The sequence below is a fragment of the Schistocerca nitens genome, chromosome 3, assembly GCF_023898315.1.
Source record: "Schistocerca nitens isolate TAMUIC-IGC-003100 chromosome 3, iqSchNite1.1, whole genome shotgun sequence".
Taxonomy (NCBI): Eukaryota; Metazoa; Arthropoda; class Insecta; order Orthoptera; family Acrididae; genus Schistocerca; species Schistocerca nitens.
In genome coordinates, this window is record NC_064616.1 from 479,022,775 (window position 1) to 479,039,612 (window position 16,838).

The following is a 16,838-nucleotide window of genomic DNA, read 5'->3' on the forward strand; positions in this document are numbered from 1 at the left end:
CAACCAATAAGAATTGAGCAATAAACGTCAACAGGAAGACATTGTATATCACTGAGTACTGACCGCTCTCCACACAAATAAAATGGCCCAGGTGTCAAAAAGTATCTGCACCACTGATTTCCTGGTTTTGTCCGGCACTAGCCCCTGTAAGTCTTCGGTGTGCTTTTAGTTAAACACTCAGATAATTATGACACAGTGATGACCTTTTGTGCTGAAACAGCAGCCAAGATTAATACTCTCTACGCTCATACATTTGTGGGTAGGTCTTCTGGACTTTCATGGGGCTGATGATGTCAATGACATTCGACTGTGTGCAAATTGGAACATGTTCATGACTTTCTCAATATTGGAAAATAAATTGTACCTTGTTCATTAAATACTGAAATACTATTTAATCTTGTCCCTTCTCATTAACTTTCAGTAATATCGAGATGTTCCTTCAGTAATCCCTACACTCAGTGCTTACGAATTAAGGATTTTTCGTTATTGACTGAACGTTCAACTTTATTCTGTTGTGCACGTATGAAAGCTAAGCGTATCGGTTGTTTTGGAGTTCAGCCATATATATGATTAATGGTGTCATGACATAGCCTTTTAATTCAGCTTCTGCTAGTGCTGGGCATGTTGGTTTCTTGACAAGACGAGAAGTGGCTATATCACGATTTTGCAAAGGCTTTCTCCGCAAGATACAGTCACTTACACATTGATAAGCGAAAACATTTTGACCACTGCCCATCACGACGTTGGATGCCGCCTGGTGGCGTTGCGGGCACCTGACGCGGTAACGAAAGTATGCATGCGGACCAGACACGCACAGGTTCAGCGAACATATGGACCGCAGATGCAGAAACCCATTGAGATAAGAGACTTTGACAAAGGACAGACTATTATTACGCAGAGCCTGTGAGCGAGTATCTCGAAAACAGCGAATCTTGTCGAATGTCCACGTGCTACTGTCGTGAACATCCACGGAAAGATGTAGAAGGACAGTGGAACTACCACAAAGCGCTAAATGGTTGGATGTCCACGACTCTTCACAGAACGTGGGATTCGGAGGCTTGTCTGCTCTGTTAAGTACACTACCGGAACATTAAAATTGCTACACCAAGAAGAAATGCGGATGATAAACGGGTATTCAGTGGACAAATATATTATACTAGAACTGACATGTGATTACATTTTCACGCAATTTGGATGCATAGATCCTGAGAAATCAGTACTCAGAACAACCACCTCTGACCATAATAACGGCCTTGATACGCCAGGGGATTGAGTCAAACGGAGCTTGGATGGCGTGTACATGTACAGTTGTCCATGCAGCTTCAACACGATACCACAGTTCATCAAGAGTAGTGACTGGCGTATTGTGACGAGCCAGTTGCTCGGCCACCATTGACCAGATGTTTTCAGTTGGTGAGTGATCTGGAGAATGTGCTGGCCAGGGCAGCAGTCGAACATTTTCATGTATCCAGAAAGGCCCGTACAGGACCTGCAACATGCGGTTGTGCATTGTCCTGCTGAAATGTAGGGTTTCGCAGGGATCGAATGGAGGGTAGAGCCACGGGTCGTAACACATCTGAAATGTAACGTCCACTGTTCAAAGTGCCGTCAATGCGAACAAGACGTGACCGAGACGTGTAACCAATGGCACCCCATACCATCACGCCGGGTGATACGCCAGTATGACGATGACGAATACACGCTTCCAACGTGCGTTCACCGCGATGTCACCAAACACGGACGCGACCATCATAGTGTTGTAAACATAACCTGGATTCATCCGAAAAAATGACGTTTTGCCATTCGTGCACCCAGGTTCGTCGTTGAGTACACCATCGCAGGGCTCCTGTCTGTGATGCAGCGTCAAAGGTAACCGCAGCCATGGTCTCCGAGTTGATAGTCCCTGCTGCTGCAAACGTCGTCGAACTCTACGTGCAGGTGGTTATCATCTTGCAAACGTCCCCATCTGTTGACTCAGGGATCGAGACGTGGCTGCACGATCCGTAGCAGCCACGCGGATAAAATGCCTGTCATCTCAACTGCTAGTGACACGAGGCCATTGGGATCCAGCACGGTGTTCCGTATTACCCTCCTGAACTCACCGATTCCATATTCTGCTAACAGTCATTGGATCTCGACCAACGCGTGCAACAATGTCGCGATGCGATAAACCGCAATCGCGATAGGCTACAATCCGACCTTTATCAAAGTCGCAAAGGTGATGGTACGCATTTCTCCTCCTTACACGTAGCATCACAACAACGTTTCAGCAGGCAACGCCGGTCAACTGCTGTTTGTATATGAGAAATCGGTTGGAAACTTTCCTCATGGCAGCACGTTGTACGTGTTGCCACCGGCGCCAACCTTGTGTGAATGCTCTGAAAAGCTAATCATTTGAATATCACAGCATCTTCTTCCGGTCGGTTAAATTTCGCGTCTGTAGCACGTCATATTCGTGGTGTAGCAATTTTAATGGCCAGCAGTGTAGTATAGACGGTGATCTGTGGCATCTTCTGCCGAAAGAGCTCAGTGCTGGTACACGCACAAGTGTTTCAGGGTACCACGTTCATCTTACATGTTGAACATGGAGCTCTGCGGCAGACCGCCACTACGTATTCAAATGTTGACTCAACGACATCGTCAGTTGCTATTGCAGTGGGCACGAGACCATCGGGATTCGACCATCGATCAATGTAAACGTGTCTGCTGTTCGGTGAATCATATTCTGATAGTGTACTCGTCTCCACAAACGCTGTAATCGAGGTGAATGGCGGCTCGAGACCTGCAGCGCGCCACGGACGAAGGCTGGTAGGACCGGTATTATGCCACGGGAGACATTTTCCTACAGTTGTATGAGACCTGTGGTAGTAATCGAAAACACGCTGCCAGTTGCGAACCACGTGCATCCCTTCATGCTTGAATCCTTCCCCGACGGCGATGTCATCTTTCAGCATATAGCTGTCTGTGTCTCGGAGCCAGAACCGTGCTACAGTGGTTTGAGAAGCTTTATGGTGAACTACGTTGACGTCTCGCCGCCCAAATTCGCCTGCTGTAAGTCCTATGAAACCCATCTGGGTGTCATCATCGCATACTCAAATCAGCAGCTCGTTATTTACGCGAATTACTTAAGCGCGAGGGGAAAAAAGTAAGGAAAGATAAGAGGATATACCATAAAGATACATAGATCACTAATTCAGGAGACTGAGAACGTAATTGCTATTATAACTGCCAAATTATAAGGCTGCTTACTGACATGACCCATGCGTAGACATCTAATGCTACATACCTCCAAAAATCTACCAACAACCTGCGCGTCCCTGACACGCAGAATCGGTGATGTATTTCGTTCTAAAGACGAACAACAAGCTATTAAGCAGGTGGTCATAATATTTTGGCTCATCTGTGTATTAAAAGCACTTCACAAATTCTTTGACTTTATCAAATCTGATACCAGCCAATACATCCTTTAAATTATCCTAGGAATACGAAATATTTTAGTTTTTCTTTGCATACTTTCTTAGCGTTGGAGAACGGAAATGAATGTTATGGATGAGGCTTGTGTTTGCCTTTAATACTACTTCTACTAGGATTGCCACGTTCGAAAATAGAAAAGCCAGACTCGGCTCGGCACTGTATCTAGAGTCCGAGATTTTTGTGAGATCAGATTTAAAAGTACTTAAACTAAATAAGTAATCAGTAAACAGCCTTACAATTTGGCAGTTCTGATAGCAATTACGTTCTCCGTCTCCTAAATTAGTGTATCTATGTATCTTTATGGTATATCTTCTTATCTTTCCTTACTTTTTTCCCTCGTGCTTACGTCATTAGCTTACAAAGAGTCTTAGTTGCGCTTGCTCTACTAGATCGCTAAATGCCTAGCAAAAGCTGGACAGGCTGGGCTTATATACAGGGTGAGTCACCTAACATTACCGCTGCATATATTTCGTAAACCGCATCAAATACTGACGAATCGATTCCACAGACCGAACGTGAGGAGTGGGGCTAGTGTAATTGGTTAATACAAACCATAAAAAAATGCACGGAAGTATGTTTTTTAACACAAACCTACGTTTTTTTAAATGGAACCCCGTTATTTTTGTTGGCATATCTGAACATATAAACAAATATGTAATCAGTGCCGTTTGTTGCATTGTAAAATGTTAATTACATCCGGAGATATTGTAACCTTAAGTTGATGCTTGAGTACCACTCCTCCGCTGTTCGATCGTGTGTATCGGAGAGCACCGAATTACGTAGGTATCCAAAGGGAACGGTGATGGACCTTAGGTACAGAACAGACTGGAACAGCACATTACGTCCACACGCTAACACCTTTTTATTGGTCTTTTTCACTGACGCACATGTACATTACCATGAGGGGTGAGGTACACGTACACACGTGGTTTCCGTTTTCAATTACGGAGTGGAATAGAGTGTGTCCAGACATGTCAGGCCAATAGATGGTCAATGTGGTGGCCATCATTTGCTGCACACAATTGCAATCTCTGGCGTTATCAATGTCGTACATGCCGCAGTACATCTGGTGTAATGTCGCCGCAGGCTGCCACAATACGTTGTTTCATATCCTCTGGGGTTGTAAGCACATCACGGTACACATTCTCCTTTAACGTACCCCACAGAAAGAAGTCCAGAGGTGTAAGATCAGGAGAACGGGCTGGCCAATTTATGCGTCCTCCACGTCCTATGAAACGCCCGTCGAACATCCTGTCAAGGGTCAGCCTAGTGTTAATTGCGGAATGTGCAGGTGCACCATCATCCTGATACCACATATGTCGACCCGTTTCCAGTGGGACATTTTCGAGCAACGTTGGCAGATCATTCTGTAGAAACGCGATGTATGTTGCAGCTGTTTGGGCACCTGCAATGAAGTGAGGACCAATGCGGTGGTCGCCAATGATTCCACACCATACATTTACAGTCCACGGTCGCTGTCGCTCTACCTGTCTGAGCCAGCGAGGATTGTCCACGGACCAGTAATGCATGTTCCGTAGATTCACTGCCCCGTGGTTTGTGAAACCCGCTTCATCGGTAAACAGGTAGAACTGCAACGCATTCTCTGTTAATGCCCATTGACAGAATTGCACTCGATGATTAAAGTCATCACCATGTAATTGCTGATGTAGCGACACATGAAACGGGTGAAAGCGGTGACGATGCAGTATACGCATGAAACTAATTTGACTCAGTCCAACGGCTCTCGCAATGTCCCGTGTACTCACGTGTGGGTTCATGGCAACAGCAGCTAACACACCAACTGCACCCACTTCTCCTGTGACGGGCCTGTTACGGACCCGTTTGCGTGCTACGACCATACCTGTTGCATACAGTTGGCGGTAGATGTTTTACAATGTGCGGCACGTTGGATGCTCTCTGTCCGGGTACCGTTCTGCATACACCCTGCAGGCTTCAGCTGCATTTCGTCGACACTCGCCATAGATGAGTATCATCTCCGCCTTTTCAGAGTTCGAATACACCATGGTCACAGTTCCTACAACACTACACTATCACAGACGTGTGGTAACACGGTGTATTACAGTTGGTCTGTCCGCATCTCGTGGTCGTGCGGTAGCGTTCTCGCTTCCCACGCCCGGGTTCCCGGGTTCGATTCCCGGCGGGGTCAGGGATTTTCTCTGCCTCGTGATGACTAGGTGTTGTGTGATGTCCTTAGGTTAGTTAGGTTTAAGTAGTTCTAAGTTCTAGGGGACTGATGACCATAGATGTTAAGTCCCATAGTGCTCAGAGCCATTTGAACCATTTTGAACAGTTGGGCTGCGTGCGGAGACGAATGCAGAATAACAATAGCAGCAAGCGCTACATGCGGACACTGCGACAGCTAGACCAAACCACAACAGTGCACTACAGCCACACTCGTAAACACGGTCGTCATCGTAAACATGTCCCTGCAGATGCTGCTCGCCGACCGTGGCCCGTGTTTGTTACAACACGCAACAGAACGTCGGAGGTTTCAAGCGTCAGCTTTAGGTTACAATATCTCCGGATGTAATTAACATTTTACAATGCAACAAACGGCACTGATTACGTATTTGTTTATATGTTCAGATGTGCTAACAAAACTAACGTGGTTCCATTAAAAAAAAGTATGTTTGTGTTAAAAAACATATTTCCGTGCATTTTTGTATGGTTTGTATTATACAATTACACTAGCCCCTCTCCTCACGTTCAGTCTGTGGAATCGGTTCGTCAGTATTTGATGTGGTTTACGAAATATATCCAGCGGTAACGTTAGGTGACTCACCCTGTATATTTGGCCGGATAAAACTGTCAAAAGCCGGACATGTCCGGCTAAAGCTGGACACCTGGCAACCCTATGTGTGTCCATTATATTACTGCGCACAGTTACCTGACATTTGCTTCAATTTTACCCTTACATTTTTACATAGGTACTGAGGTACACTGAATAGGCTAATACAATAAAGACAACAGTATGGAGTTCGTTAAAAAAGCAATATTTGCATTCGTAGACGCAGTATTTTCAGCTTATCTTCTTATTTTCTATGTGCACGAAATTACAATAAGAAACTGAGAAAGAGAACTGTTGGGCCCCTTCGAAATGGGAAATAGCTATCTGGATGCACTGAACCGTTTCCTGCATCCGGTCTTTCTGCCCACGTGCTGCCTCAGTTTCTGCTGTGGTATCAAAACCCCTGGTATATGTTATACGTATTTTATTCTAAGCCTCGTCCTTTTTCTTAATTTGTTCGGATTATCAGATATTGAAAAAGAAGACCTTTATTATAATGCATCGTAATGATGCACAGTGGGTTGAGGGTAGAAGCAATAGAGAGCTTCCTACTTGACAATGTGTACCGAAACTGCATGCGAAGTGCGATTATCGATGACTCTTTCTGTCCGCCCAATGAACGTCAGTCTACAATTCTCTGGTCTAAAATCATGGTTACGAAAACTGTCTGAGAAAGAATGGCCAGAGGATTGGCGCATTTTATTAGAAGGTTCCCATGATTTCGGCGGGAGCAGGAAACTGATAACTACCTTGATATGAATGCGTAACAACTATGGTTCAACACCTTCCCACTTTCATCGGATAGGTATGTGCGGCTATCGGTAAAAAGATACTTGCCGTTCTCCTGCAGTTTCTTCGAAGCACAGCAAATCAGCTTGCTACAAAGCCTTGTAAAACTGAAGTTACCCCTTTTAACAAGCCTCCTGAAGATACTCAAACATACAAAGCAGTTGTTGATTTTATAAAATATGTTACGTATATATGTGAAATTTGGTTTACTATCTGTGGATGCAAAAACACTCAAATCTCCAGATGTATGCTCCTCAGTAATTCTAACTACTTACAATGAGATTTTTCTATATGCATGATTTTATAATTGTACCGAGCTGCTGGCAGTATGTTTCGAAGTACCCAAACCAAATAAAAAAATGTGATTCACTTGACAAGCCACACGACAGCGGTAGAACTGGCGTGAAAATCAGAATGTGCTAGTTGTTCTTGACGTGAACGCTAGGTGTCAGCACCAGCTGGAGTCTGTGAAGTCATCCGGTGTGAAGGGAAACCTGTTGCGCATGACTGCCTACTGCGCACAATACCCACACTCGTGGGCGTAACCTGCGAGAAGAGGGGAGGGCAGCTGTCTCCTTCCGCCGCCCCTCCCCCACACCCTTGTACAAAGAAATTACACTCTCGGCAAGCAGAACTCACTTCCTGCCCCGCCACACACATACAGACGAACAGTTCAAAGAAAGCCAGAAAATGTAAAGGATATAGACAAGTGGTAACTGTTCGTAAACAAGTCATTTGTCACTAAATATCAAAACTGAACCAGTTAGCCGTCTTCCCCCCTCCCCCCCCCCCTTCCGCTTCAGGGGAAACAAAAGAAGTGAAACACACGTCGGCGTGAAACTACGTACCCTTAACGCAGCTGATCGATAGGCCTCAACTACACCTTTATCTATAATCTACAACTCATCTTATAGAGTGTGACGGAAGACACTTTTTTTTTTTTTTTTTTTTTTTAATTGTGGCCTTCGGATATTATCCACTCTGCTAACCTCCAATACATTATATGTTAAAGTTTAAACATGTTACAATTTAAAAGGTACATCCAGTCGTATCCATCCCACATACACACACATACAGTCAAGAATCACATAGAATGTTTACATTGTCTTACACAGAATAGTTAAATCATGATGCATTCAGCTGCCAAAAAGTGATGGATATATCTACACAATGAAAAATCATGCACAGTGAGTAATGACTTCACACTGGTAGGAAGCTGTTGTCCACTAAGGACTAAGCACTGCAGCAATTCGACTGTCGCATAGTATCGCATTGAGCAGCCGAAAATAATGTGAACTACGTCCTCTCCCGCGCCGCAATCACACAGGAACGAATCAGTTCGCATTCGAAGCTCTCCATGGTTAAAGCAGAGGCGGAGCATGGTAACCACTAACTTCTTGTGGTGCATACCAAAAAAATGGTTCATATGGCTCTGAGCACTGTGGGACTTAACATCAGTCCCCTAGAACTTAGAACTACTTAAACCTAACTAACCTAAGGATATCACACACATCCATGCCCGAGGCAGGATTCGAACCTGCGACCGTAGCGGTCACGCGGTTCCAGACTGAAGCGCCTAGAACGGCACGGCCACACCGGCCGGCGGTGCATACCAAGCTCGTGCAGGGATATGTGGTTGTATAGCTGCATAATGCCTTCACTTTGTTGGTTCCATAGGCGTCACTTATCCACGAGGTTCTTACGTGCTGCCGCACGTCTCCCAATAGGCTTGTGTAAGGAATATGTGCGTACACAATTGTGGACGGCACTTACAGCGAGACCCTCGACAATTTCGTTGCCCTGACCACATGGTGCCCGTTTACCCACAGCATGGTGATTCTCTTGTTACGACCGTGAAGTGCTGTAATTCAGTCTACGACCTAGTACACCAAGTAATTGTCTGTATTACTGACGACATGATTCCGTAAGAGCCGGCCGAAGTGGCCGTGCGGTTAAAGGCGCTGCAGTCTGGAACCGCAAGACCGCTACGGTCGCAGGTTCGAATCCTGCCTCGGGCATGGATGTTTGTGATGTCCTTAGGTTAGCTAGGTTTAACTAGTTCTAAGTTCTAGGGGACTAATGACCTCAGCAGTTGAGTCCCATAGTGCTCAGAGCCATTTGAACCGTTTGATTCCGTAAGAGCGTCAACGCTGATCGCGAGTCTTGTCAGATGTAAAAGGCAATGTCCCGACTGACTCATCATCGTCCAGTCCCCACCTCTAAGAACAGAAACTGAAATCTGGGTAGGATGTTGATCTTATACCATAAGCGTCGTCTGAGAAGAGATTTTTCGAAATTCTACCCCAAGTGGGTGAAATAGGGGATGAAATGTTTTTTTGAAAAACGTCACTATTAAGGCAGTTTTGAAGTCAGACCTACGAAAATTGGTGTTTATTTCTCGGTCAGAAATAAAGAAATACTGGTTCAGCATTTTTGGAAATTTAACCCCTATGGACCAAAGCTCTTTTGAAAATAAATCATTATTAAAGAACTATTAAAGTATTTTTAAAGCTACGTCTATGAAAACTGGTGTTTGACTTACCCGTTACAAGTAAAAAAATACGGGTTACAGTACTTTTGGAAATTTGACTCCGAAGTATTTAATTATGAACGCATTTTGCAAGATAAATCTTTGAAAATTTGCATTTGGCTTTTCGATTAGAAATAAAAAATACATGTGTCATTGTTTTTGGACATTCAAACCCTATGAGGCTGATATAGGGGATGAAATTATTTGTGGAAATATTTCATTGTGCAAGCATTTTTGAAGTCACATATATGAAAAATTGTACTTGACTTCTTCATTAGAAATTTTAAAAAGTATGCATGTCACTATTTTTGGAAATTCAGCCCCTAATGAAATGAAGTACGGGGTGAAATGTTTTATGAAAATGTTTCATTGTGAATGCATTTTTAAAGTTAAACCTATGAAAATCGGTATTTGGCTACTCGGTTAGAAATGAAAGAAACACGTATTTCACTGTTTGTGGAAACTCAACCACTAACAGAGTGAAACAGGGCCACACTGATTTACTGACTCAACCAGCCGAAACCACTAAGGATGAAAATTTGAAATTTGGAAAGGGTGTGGATCTTATACTGTAGGTATCGTTTAAGAAGGGATTGTTCGAAATTGTACTCCTAAAGGGTATGAAATAGGGAATGAAAGGCTTTTTGAAAATATGTCTCTGTTAAGATAGTTTTGAAGATAGAACAACGGAAATTGGTACTCGGTTTCTCAGTCACAAATAAAAAAAAAAATGCGTTTTTCAGCATTTCTGGAAATTCAACCATTCAGGGGTAAAATAGTGGGTGAAAGTTATTTGGAAATAATTCACTGTTAAAGAAATACTAAAGCATTTTTAAACCTACATCTATGAAAACTGAAACGTGACTTCTCGGTTAGAAATAAAAAAAAATACATGTTTGAATCTACAGGGTGTTTCAAAAATGACCGGTATATTTGAAACGGCAATAAAAACTAAACGAGCAGCGATAGAAATACACCGTTTGTTGCAATATGCTTGGGACAACAGTACATTTTCAGGCGGACAAACTTTCGAAATTACAGTAGTTACAATTTTCAACAACAGATGGCGCTGCAAGTGATGTGAAAGATATAGAAGACAACGCAGTCTGTGGGTGCGCCTCTATCCATACAAAATTCAAACGCGGCAACCCCTCAGCGCCGCTACCATTGCTGCACGAGAGACATTCGCTAACGATATAGTGCACAGGATTGATGACGGCGATATGCATGTGGGCAGCATTTGGTTTACTGACGAAGCTTATTTTTACCTGGACGGCTTCGTCAATAAACAGAACTGGCGCATATGGGGAACCGAAAAGCCCCATGTTGCAGTCCCATCGTCCCTGCATCCTCAAAAAGTACTGGTCTGGGCCGCCATTTCTTCCAAAGGAATCATTGGTCCATTTTTCAGATCCGAAACGATTACTGCATCACGCTATCTGGACATTCTTCGTGAATTTGTGGCGGTACAAACTGCCTTAGACGACACTGCGAACACCTAATGGTTTATGCAAGATGGTGCCCGGCCACATCGCACGGCCGACGTCTTTCATTTCCTGAATGAATATTTCGATGATCGTGTGATTGCTTTGGGCTATCCGAAACATACAGGAGGCGGCGTGGATTGGCCTCCCTATTCGCCAGACATGAACCCCTGTGACTTCTTTCTGTGGGGACACTTGAAAGACCAGGTGTACCGCCAGAATCCAGAAACAATTGAACAGCTGAAGCAGTACATCTCATCTGCATGTGAAGCCATTCCGCCAGACACGTTGTCAAAGGTTTCGGGTAATTTCATTCAGAGACTACGCCATATTATTGCTACGCATGGTGGATATGTGGAAAATATCGTACTATAGAGTTTCCCAGACCGCAGCGCCATCTGTTGTTGAAAATTGTAACTACTGTAATTTCGAAAGTTTGTCTGCCTGAAAATGTACTGTTGTCCCAAGCATATTCCAACAAACGGTGTATTTCTATCGCTGCTCGTTTAGTTTTTATTGCCGATTCAAATATACCGGTCATTTTTGAAACACCCTGTATTTGGAAATTCTGCCCTCTAAGGGAGTGTTGTACTGGATGAAAAGTTGTATGAAATTATTTCATTATGAAAACATTTTCAAAGCTAAATTTATACAAATTTGTATTTGGCTCCTCTGTTAGGAATTAAAAAATACCTATTTTTGGACAGTCAGTCCCTTAGGGGGTGAAATAGGGGATGAAAATTTTCAAGACAATATCTAGTTACATTAAAAAAAACTTAAAGCCAAATCTATGAAAGTCTGTATTTCATTTCTCTGTTCGACATAAAGAAATTTGTGTTAGGGAATAAAAGTTCCTACGGAAATATCACCACAAGAACAAAAAGGCAGGATTAAGAATAACTTTGGACTCCAGCTACCAGAATCGCTTTTTCGTCAGTACATTCGAAAAGACTATGCTACTATCGCTTTAATTGGCGTGAAAAGTTTAGAAGGTGTTGCAGTTTGTGAAAAACATAAAAATTTGATTAAAGAAAAAAAAAAATTGACCAGAACATAAAGACTACGCGAGCGACGCAGCGGGTGCTAAGTTGCTGATTGTATTTTATCTAAGCCGTCAGCATATTTAAGGCCCTATAGTATTGTGGTGAGCTCCCGTGTGAATGAAGATGTTTTCGGAGGGAGCTGGAATTGGGCACTGTGATATGTCTGTTTGTCGTAATATGCGCTTTCAACGCTATCTGCAGTACGGAATCTCTCTGTGCAGAGACGGTGCGCACGTTTCCAACCATTTAAAAAGTGCTTTAATCTTTGCAGGACCCATAATACTGTAGGTTCCATGTGTGGTGTATCCGTTCGAATGTCTAAATCTGCTACCGTATTCATGTAATCTGTCATGAAATATGAATGGTGCGAGACAGTTGTGATTCGGTGACACAGTGGCGAAATATCATAAACGATATATGCTAGTGGCGCAAGTTTCTTCAGAAACGAGCAACTGCTAGTAAAGCATTACTCTGCCAACATTAGAATCCTCGAAAACAGAGGATCTTGCCCAAACTGTGCGCTTTTGAGTGCATACTTCGTGTATCATTATTGCTCCCTCTTCCCAGCTTCGATCGCGAATGATGCCTGGAAAATGGTTCTTGATAAACTTCCGTATGAATTTGGATTTCTCTAATTTTACCTTCATACATCCGTAGGAGGTGACTCTTCTAGGACCGCACGCTCTCTGGCATTTAACAGGAAACCAATTCATGCACAGCTCCTCGCTTGTGGTGTCTGTCACTAGAGTTAAATAAGGTTTTGCAACACGCTTTCGCACCAGCAAATGTGCGTGGGGCGAAACGTACTGCTCCTCTTCGGATCTCTATCTCTTGTGTGAGTCCCGACTAGTAACAAATGTAGACTGGAGAGGGAGGGGGGGGGGGGCAATGGTCAAGTACCGGTCGAACGAGGATTTTGTAAACTACTTCCTGCGTGGGTGGAGTACGCATCGAGTCAGCCTCACTCAGTTCGATATTGCCTTTCTTGTAAGATGTGATCAAAACGTTTTCATCCGAAGCCTATTCTAATCCCTCGCCCACATCTTATTGCTTATATACCTGCATCGTAGTCGCTCTGGGTTGCGTATACGTTGCAGTAACGCCCTCAAACGGAAACTTTTGATCGCTCCTTATACAATGGCGAAAAAATACACTACTGGCCATTAAAATTGCTGCACCAAGAAGAAATGCAGATGATAAACGGGTATTCATTGGGCCAATATATTATACTATAACTGACATCTGATGACATTTTCATGCAATTTGGGTGCATAGATCCTGAATAATCAGTACCCAGAACAACCACCTCTGGCCGTAATAACGGCCTTGATACGTCTGGGCATTGAGTCAAACAAAGCTTGGCTGGCGTGTACAGGTACAGCTGCCCATGCAGCTTCAACACGATACCACAGTTCATCCAGAGTAGTGACTGGCGTATTGTGACGTTTTCAATTGGTGAGAGATCTGGAGAATGTGCTGGCCAGGGCAGCAGTCGAACATTTTTTGTATCCAGAAAGGCCTGTACAGGACCTGCAACATGCGGTCCTGCATTATCCTGCTGAAATGTAGGGCTTCGCAGGGATCGAATGAAGGGTAGAGCCACGGGTCGTAACACATATGAAATATAACGTCCACTGTTCAAAGTGCCGTCAATGCGAATAAGAGATGACCGAAACGTGCAACCAATGGCACCCCATACCATGACGCCGGGTGATACGCCAGTATGGCGATGACGAATACACGCTTCCAATGTGCGTTCACCGCGATGTCGCCAAACACCGGTGCGACCATCACGATGCTACAAACAGAACCTGGATTCATCCGAAAAAATGACGTTTTGCCATTCGTGCACCCAGGTTCGTCGTTGAGTACACCATCGCAGGGCTCCTGTCTGTGATGCAGCGTCAGGGTTAACCGCAGCCATGGTCTCCGAGTTGATAGTCCCTGCTGCTGCAAACATCGTCGAACTGTTCGTGCAGATGGTTGCCTTGCAAACGTCCCCATCTGTTGACTCAGGGATCGAGACGTGGCTGCACGATCCGTTACAGCCATGCGGATAAGATGCCTGTCATCTCGACTGCTATTGATACGAGGCCGTTGGGATCCAGCACGGTGTTCCGTATTACCCTGCTGAACCCGCTGATTCCATATTCTGCTAACAGTCATTGGATCTCGACCAACGCGAGCAACAACGTCGCGATACGATACACCGCAATTGCGGTAGGCTACAATCCGACCTTTATCAAAGTCGGAAACGTGATGGTACGCATTTCTCCTCCTTACACGAGGCATCACAACGACGTTTCACCAGGCAGCATGTTGTAGGTGTCGCCACCGGCGCCAACCTTGTGTGAACGCTCTGAAAAGCTAATCATTTGCATATCACAGCATCTTCTTCCTTCCTGTCGTTTAAATTTCGCGTCTGTAGAACGTCATCTTCGTGGTGTAGCAATTTTAATGACCAGTAGTGTAAAATCGCAATACCAAGAAAAATTAATGTAGAGTAATGAAATTTCGCCAATATATTTGTCTATGGTACATATTTAAGTGATTAACATCGCAAGATTACAGGTTAATGTAAGCGCGAGGTGAGCCGTTCCAAGTGTGAATTGTTGGTACATAATAACTGGTGTAACCAATAGAATGTTGAATGCTAGAATGCAGACGTGCATGCATTGTGTTGTAAAGGTGCCAGATGACAGTTTGTCAGATAGAGTCCCATGCCTGTTGCATTTGGTCGATCAGTACAGGGCCAGATAATGCTGTTTGCGGGTGATGTTGGAGTTGTCGTCCGATGACGTACCATACGTGCTCGATTGAAGATAAAACTGGTGATCGAGCAGGCCAAGACAAAATGACGACGTTCTGTAGAGCATGTTTTGTTACAACAGCGCCATGTGGGCAAGCCTTATCCTCTTGAAAAACACCCCCTGAAATGCTGTTCATGAATGGCAGCGCATAGGTAAAATCATCAGATTGACTCACAGATTTGCAGTCAGGGTCCGTGGGAATCGCACACCACAGCGTAAGCCCAGGTGAATTTCCAGTGTGCTAGGACGCAGATGGGTTGGTTGTATACCCTCAACTGGCCTCATCCTAATCAACACACAGCCGACACTGGCACTGAGACAGAACTAGCTTTCATCATAAAACAGAACAGACCTCCACCCTGCTCCCCAATGAGCTCTCGTTTGACACCAATAAAGTCACAATGGCGGTGGTGTGGGGTCTATACAACCACATATCCCTGCACGACCTTGGTATGCACCGCCGGCCGCGGTGGCCGAGCGGTTCTAGGCGTTTCAGCCCGGAACCGCGCAACTGCTACAGTCGCAGGTTGGAATCCTACCTCGAGCATGGATGTGTGTGATGTCCTTAGGTTAGTTAGGTTTAAGTAGTTCTAAGTTCTAGGGGACTGATGACCTCAAATGTTAAGTCCCATAGTGCTCAAAGCCATTTGAACCATTTTTTGGGGTCAGAGGAATGCATGCCATGGGGTCTCTGGCTCTGAGCTGTCTTTGAAGTAACCAATTCGTAACAGTTCGTTGTCTCACTATGGTGCCAACTGCTGCTGCAAATGTAGTATGATGCGCCAGAGCCATACGCTGACCACGATGATGTTCCGCTCGCGGTAGTGCCGTGTAGCAGTCTGGAGTCCGGTCTTCTTGAAACCGTACATACTGTGATCGCCGCTGCCAGCCATAATGTACAGCGGCTACATTCCTGACATGTCTTTCTGCAATATCCCAGAAACCCTATTACACGACCTGGTTCAAACTCTGATGTGTCGGTAGCATCACAACTCACCACATCCAATCTCAAAGGTAACTATCCCTCATGACCGTTATAGTGTGTATTTAAAGCAACCCTGATTTGCATCCTCACAGAGGCGCTGCTAGCGGATCTCTTAGGCTTTCTTTCTTTCAGTTTCGCCATAGTCCCGCAGCGATCGCACGGTCGGCGTGGTTACTACGGATTTGGCAATGTTAGTGTTAGGGGTGGCCGGATGCCCTTCCTGCCACCACCCCATACCTCCCAGGATGGAATCAGTGCACCCCAACTGTCTGCGTCTAGTGTAAATCGTGAAATAGTGCGGACGTGTTTCAAGTGTCTGCGACGCGTGTAACTGAGGTGGAACGTGGGGACCAGCCTGGTATTCACCTAGTGGGATGTGGAAAACCGCCCTCGTCGTTAATCCGCCGGGCGGATTCGATCCGGGGCCGGCGCGCTTACCCGAGTCCAGGAAGTAGCGCGTTAGCGCGCTCGGCTACACTGGCGGGTGCGACGGATCTCTTATGCGAAATTTGCATAGACATCGTTTTTCAGATGTAGAAACACGCCTACCAACTTTCGATAGTTTCTTCATGCTGTTGCGATTTTTTTCCGGCGGTGTACAATTAGTTTCCTGTGGTAGTTCCATTTTAAATTGCTCCATACACCATACTCCTACCTATTTAATAAATCAGGCTGCTTGTAATGACAAGTCTTTCCTCTCGTTTATGCGCAATACGTTACATTTGTTTGTGTCGAGGATGAAGAGCCAATCTCTTGCAACAAGCATCGATCCTCTGGAGATCGTCTTGCATTTTCCTAAAATTTTCTATCTTTGTGGCATCATCCGTGAACAGCTCATGGAGCTACCGACATTACCTACCAGGTATTTTATACAGGGCGTTCAAAAATGTGTCGAATACTTTGAGAGGTGGTAG

General features: G+C 44.7%; 1 protein-coding gene across 7 annotated transcripts in view; it reads left to right on the forward strand.

The window, feature by feature from the left end:
• LOC126248405 (uncharacterized) overlaps positions 1 to 16,838 on the forward strand; it is a 447,623-nt gene that overhangs the window by 276,844 nt on the left and 153,941 nt on the right. The gene's annotated exons all lie outside the window — the stretch shown is intronic.